At 42.7% G+C, this 6,635-nt stretch overlaps 1 protein-coding gene across 1 annotated transcript in view; it reads left to right on the plus strand.

Moving 5' to 3' along the window:
* Positions 1-6,635, plus strand: part of LOC104522387 (plexin-C1-like) — a gene marked incomplete at its 3' end in the record, with an annotated part of 21,174 nt that overhangs the window by 629 nt on the left and 13,910 nt on the right. The gene's annotated exons all lie outside the window — the stretch shown is intronic.

A 6,635-nucleotide genomic window follows, 5' to 3' on the forward strand; every position in this document is an offset into this window, starting at 1 on the left:
ATAAAGCATCTCCTACCTTATTCTGTGCGTTCACATCTCATGTAATTGCAGCTACATCAGAAATGAAAAAAAAGCCCATCAAATTGACTCCTGTGCACTGGGCTGTGTGTGTTGCTATCCCCATTGCTAACTAGTTATTTATGTTTGCTTGTTTGGTGATAGGTGTTTCCCAAACCCCCCAGGACTGGCCATGCTCGAGGGGGCTCACAGCCACCCCCTCAAACCCATACGTGCAGCAGACAGCAATAGGCGATATGTCTTTGTTGTTGCAGTGGTTACATTTTCACAGGCAGTGGTACTCCATGGAGATCCCCTGGTCACCTGTTTCTCTAACACTCTCTCTTCAGCTCCTTCCTTCTTTTGAGAGTGAGCTGGGCATATGGAGGGCAGGGTGGGCAAGGCTACCAGTTTTGCTGTGGCCTCGCTAGGTAGTAAAGAAATGAACTAAAAATGAAATTCAAGAAGCTAAAAATGTAATTCAGGAGAAGAAGGTGTTTTTGCAAGGCCCGTCCATGCTTTTGAGTCACACTCAGAAGTCTTTTCAGAGCTATGGAGAAAGGAACAACATTGGAAAGTATCAGGGACTACTACAGGGGATCAAGCAAGCCATCACAAAGAAAGCCCTGGCCTTTTGCAGCTCCCCACCGTCCAGGGACTTTGCAGCTTAACCTCTGAATCCTTGCTGTGTTACAATGGGAATTTGTTGGAAACTCCTCGAAAGAAGTGTGGTAGATTTACTGTCACTCCTTGGTTTCCCAAATCTAGCTCATAGCAGAGCACAGTGCTGAGATTCTTCCAAATACAAACTACCAGAGGGCACTTGTGATTCCATCTGCTCATCTCCCTACTGAGTTGCGAGACTGTTGCCAGTGTTAGAGGATGTAGTTCTGAATGAGAACCCCATAAGTGGGTTAAACAACTGTCCTTTGATTTCCAGTGGCACTTTATATCTTACTGCATTATTTCTGTGCTCTCACAAGGCAAGCTTGCTGAATGAATTTGAAGTCTCATCCTCATCCCAAAATACCTGTTTGCTAGTTGGATTTTTAATTTCTGTTCCTTGTTCATAATTACTCATGGGGTTTCTTTGCAATGTGCTTTCTAAGCCTGCAAAGCAAGGAAAAAAACCTCCCTTGGGAGCAGATCCTTTATAAGCACTTTCCAAAGCCCTGTACTGGAAATTCCAAGAAAGTCTCATGGATTTCATAGAGTAGGATAATGCATGTAAGGTGAAGTGAGTATTTCTGTCTGACCAGTGTTCCTCTCTGTCCCCTGTCCCCATTGCTTCCCAGTGCCTGAATATGAAAAATCAATGATCCACTTGTTAAAGGATTGATCTGATTCAGATCAGGCTCCTCTGACTCCAGAGTTACTTTCATGTCCCAAAAGGCTCATCCCTCCTGGGAACGCAGATTATATTTGGCTACAATGCTGAAGAATCCCAACTTTAAAAATTATTAAAAGGATTGTTTGCTTAACATTATGTCCCTAACTATGGTTATGTTATTAATCATTATATTTTTGCACAATAATAAATACAGTTTACTACTGACAGGAAAGTGGTATTTTAATATTTTGTGAGACAGCAGGACATCTGGGTGTCGTGTAGTAATGTGACCCATAACATTACATGGCTAATTATGCTCCCTTTTTAAGCGAATTATATGTGCTTATGGTGTATAAACATAGAAATAAATGCATGTAGTTCAGCTTTAATATGTTTTGTATACTACAGAAGGTTAGGCTAGGCTGTTGCAGAGTAAGTTTGGAGATGACAGGCCCATATGCTGCTGCTTCTGGGTTGTTTTAGTCCAGATCCTTCTACTGTCTCTCACCAAATCGTGGAAATCCCTGCAAAGGTGGAACATGGACTTCTTAGACGCGGAAGCACGTGAGCTGCAGAACTGGCGGGAAGATGGTGCGCAGCACATCCGTCAGTGCACAGCTTACAGGAGAAATGTGTGCAGTAGCTGTCAGTAGCTCTGCGCAGAAGGGAGTGCCTTGTAGCACGGAACTGTCACAAGTAGGTTGTAGTACGATGTGTAGGATGGCAGCACGCAACAGTACTTAACATGTGCTTTAAAGTCCAGTCTTTTAAAGACAGAGTTGGTATTGAGCAAGTGAATGTGTTGCAAGGTTGCAATTACCTGGAGTGCAAGACCCGCATGGTGTTTGTGGTGGGTGGACATGCATGCTGAATGTCAGCCTGGCTTTTGCTTTGCAGATGCCATGTGTTGTAGAGTACTGCGGATCTTAGTCTGCTTTGCTGGGTACACTTGAGTTCTGGAGCTGAGGCATGATGTGATGAGGTACATGGATTACAGACACGGACTGTCAGTTTATGTAGGAATTAAAAATACAGGTTTTTTCCACTGCAGGAATACAATTTATAGTTAGAATTGGGGAGTAGTGGCAATTTGTTTTCCTCCTGATCTTATAATTCTTCAGATTTCTGTAATCATTCTTGTTGCCTTTAGGCAAGACATCCTCTTACCTGTCTGCATTCACACAGCTGCTTGTGTTTGCACCGTGTTGGCACTGTGCTTCTCAATACTACACTGCAAGAGGGACTTAGCCGGGGGTGTTTGTGGTCCTGAATTCCCTGCTATGCTGCTGCTGCGCCTTCTACTCTAAACTCATTCCTGTAAGGTACTGAGCTTTCTGGCCCTAACCCAGTGAAGCACTTAAGGGCATATTTAACATTAGGCATATTAGTGGTTCCATCATCTTCAGGGGAGGTGCCCATGCATTTAAAGTTAAGCATGAACTTGAGTACTTCACTGGATTGTAACCAAATTGCTCCGCATCCTGTAGGAACTCATTGTAGGTGTGTAATCTCTTTAGCCTTGCATTGCTGCTTGGCCAAAGTTGACATTTGCATTAAGTTTTAATGCTGGACTTGAGTCTGTCATAGAAAGTTAGTAATTTTTAAGATCGTTGCTTATCAACTTTACCAAAAAGTATGTGACTCCTACAAATTCTGTGGAATTGCTGGTTATGAGAACTAGGTAATTCTGGTTTTATTTTGTGCAGTAGTGTGCACAAGGCATTTTGTCCTAGTTGGATGTGTTTATTCTGAACATACGTAATACTGGATTCCCAGAGACATGATCCCTGACTGGCGAGAGGCAAGTGGTGTCTTAGATTAAACTACTCTGAAAACATTTTGCAGTTTTATATGCAGCTTGTTTTCCTCTTATCCACGCATCTCCTAGTTTTGATTATATCTCCTTATATGCACTGTTGAGGTGTATGCATTAATGGACTCACTACCATAACCTGCATGTACATAAGTGCATCTTCTTCACAGTTTCCTTAGTTAATACCTGTAGTTTTGCCCAATCTCATTCTCCTTCTCTTTTCAGAAACCTGACTGAGCACTAACAAACATTTTTGGTGGATCACAGTTATGAAATTGAAGCTCCTTAGCCAGTATGTGGGAGGAATGCTGGAATTTGTCACAAACTTGCTCCAGTAGCTAGTGAGCTTGTAACAGTTTTTGTCACAAACTTGCTCCAGTAGCTAGTGAGCTTTAACCTTTCCTTCAGTTGTTGTGTGGCTGAATGGGAGCTACTAGAATACTAGGGGTCCCAAGATCTTGTGAATCATAGCCAAGCAGATGAGTTGGAGAAGTGCTCATATTAGAGAATATGAACAGGATAGAGTTGTAGGATGTTACCTGACCACAATGACACATCTGGAAATTACATTTGCCATTTTAAAAAGTGTCATGGGAAGAAAAGGATTCTACAGTTCTTCAGGCAGAAAATCAAAATGTTAGGCATGTACCTGTAAGACAGAGAGAAGTTGCTGTAGTTTATATTAAGATGTTTATTATGTGATGTGCAAAGGCTAAGTAGCTGTGATAGCTACTGAATTCTAAGCTATCTTGGTTGGGTTTTCATCTGCTATTTAATACAGATAAACATATATAGCAGTCTGTTCTTTGAATTTTTGCATTTTTCAGTGGGTGATAAATATGTGGGTTGGTATATGCCCCTTAATTTATTGAGCATAGTTTGGAATCCTAGGACAAATCTTAGCTGGTATAAGCTCTACTGAAATGAGATTTTGAAGTCAACGGAGTCACATCAGTTTGATCATGGCCATTAATTTGTAGGAATGACATTTGAATTTGTTTGGTAACTAATTCCAAAATGATTTATGGTCTTTTACTTAAGGAAAGAATTACAGACTTCTAAATATCATTTGACATCAAAATTGATCCTGTAATTAATTTTCTAGTAGTAAAGTCATCTCCTGTGCATTACCAGACTGCTAGTATTTCATCTGATCTTTGACAGATTTCTGGAGTTAATGTTTCTAGAGTGAATATTTCTGTCCAGTTACAATGAATTTTCAGTTCATCCCTGTTTAGCGTGGGAAGTAACCCATAGGAGACTTGTAAACTCTCACACTGTCAATAAGAAGAATTGCTTTTAGTCATCTGGCTTCACCAGATGTTCTTAGTGGCAACTTTTGAGAGCTTGGGGATCATGAACAGAGGGTTCGCTTCATTGGATCACAGAATCATTCAGGTTGGAAGGAACCTCAGAGGAGGTCTCCAGTCCAGCCTCCTGCTCATAGCAGAGTCAGCTCTCAGATCAGAAAAGGTTGCTCTGGGTTCTTAAAACCTCCAGGACACTGCACAACTTCTCTGCACAACCTGTTCTGCTTAATTGTCCTAGTAGTGAAGTTTTGTAGTCCACTAGAAACTGCCCCTGTTTCAGTTTGTGTCATTATCTCTTGTTATCCTGCACATACCTCAGTCAAGAGCATGAATCTGTTTCTCTGGTCCCTCTGAAATTGTCTCTTCTGTAGACTGAACCAGCCCAGTTCCCTCAGCCTTTCCTCATAGGGCAGGTGCTCCAGGCTCTAACCATTGAAGTGGCCCACCACTTGAACTCACTCTGATTTATCAAGATCAGTGATGTACTGAGGGTCCCAGAACTGAGCACAGGATCCTAGACACAACTGAACATGTGCCAGGTGAAGGAGAATAATCACTTTCCTTGCTCCATCTGGCTGTGCTCCTGTCAGTACAGCCCAGGATGCTGTTAACCTTCACTGCTGCCTGGGTACACCATTTAGCCTACTGCCCTCTAGGACCTTTGTGTCTTTCAGCAGAGCTGCTCACCAGTCTACCATCACAGGGGGTTAGTCCATCCCAGGTGCAGGACTTTCCACTTGTCCTTTCTGGATTTCTTGGGGTTCCTGTTGGCCCATTCCTACAGCCTATCTACGTCCCTCTGGATGACAGCCCTGCACTCAAGCGTGACAACTTATTTTGATGTCATCTGCAAGCTTAACCCAGAAACTTTCAGTGTCTTCCTCCAGGTCATTGATAAAGGTATGGAGCAGGACATGTCCAAGGACAGGTTCCCTGAGGAACTCCACTTGTAACCAGTGTTTAGGTAGAGTAAAAACAATTAACCAATACCCTTTGAGCCTGATGTTACATCCAGTTTTCCCACCCATCCCTCTGTCTAAATAGTAACATCTCAACTTGGATACAAGGATACTGCGGGAAATGGTGTCAAGAGCCTTGCTTAAGTCAAAGTAAGTGACATCCACTGTTCTCCCCTCCTCCGCAAATTGGGTCGTATCATCACAGGAGGCAATCAGGTTGGTCAGCCGTGATTTATCCTTGGTGAATCCTTGCTAACTTTTCCCAGTCACTTTCTTCTTCTTGTGCCTAGAAATGACTTCTGAGAGGATTTGATCTATTATTTTTCCAGGGAAAAATGAGACTGACCAATATGTAGTTCCCCAGGTCATCCTTCTTGTCTTTTTTGTAAGCTGGGTGCAGTATTTGCCTTTATTCAGTTGTTGGAGACTTCCCTTAATCTCCACAACTTTTGAAATATGAGAGAATGGACCTGTGGTGTCATTAGACAGTCTCTCAGCATCTTCCCACAGATCCCATCTGTTTCTCCCAGGGATTTCTATAAGTAAAATTTCTTAAGAGATCCCTGGCTTAATCCTCTTCCAGTACTGGTAGTTTCTCTCCTCCTTGAACTCTGTAGGTGCAAAGGACCACAAGACCTTGCTGGTGAAGTCAAAGCCTTATCTGCATCCACTGTCAGTAAATCACCTGACCTATTCAGCAGCTAGCACACATTTTCATTGTTTATTTTTTTATTGCCCCTGTGGTGGTTGAAGCTCTTCTTGTTGCCCATAACATCCCTTGCCAGTTTCAACACCAGGTGAGCTTGGGCTTTCCCAACACCATCTGTACATGTCCAGTCAGTTCCTCCTTAGTTGCTTGTTCCTGATTCCACCTCCTCCATTGTTCAATGTTTTTCTCCATTGTTCAATCATTACTTCCCTGCTCAGCTAGGTGCCAGCTACTGATATGTCTGCCTGTTTTACTGAGTTTTTTGCTTGGACGAGGTTGTCCTGAAAGACCTAGTAGCTTTCCTTAGCTCCATTTCCCTTCAAAGCTGCCTCTCAAGGGATCTTGCTAACCAGTTCCCTGAACAAGCTGAAGCCTGGTCTCTGGCTCCGTACTCTGCTGTTCTTTCCTCACCACCCTCAGGATCCCGAACTCAAGTTATTTCATAGTTACTACAGTGAAGGCTGCCATTGATTATCACATCTCCAGTCAATTCTTCCTTGCTTGTGAGTAGCAAAGC

Source organism: Antrostomus carolinensis, unplaced genomic scaffold (genome assembly GCF_000700745.2).
Source record: "Antrostomus carolinensis isolate BGI_N321 unplaced genomic scaffold, ASM70074v2 scaffold30883, whole genome shotgun sequence".
Classification (NCBI taxonomy): Eukaryota; Metazoa; Chordata; class Aves; order Caprimulgiformes; family Caprimulgidae; genus Antrostomus; species Antrostomus carolinensis.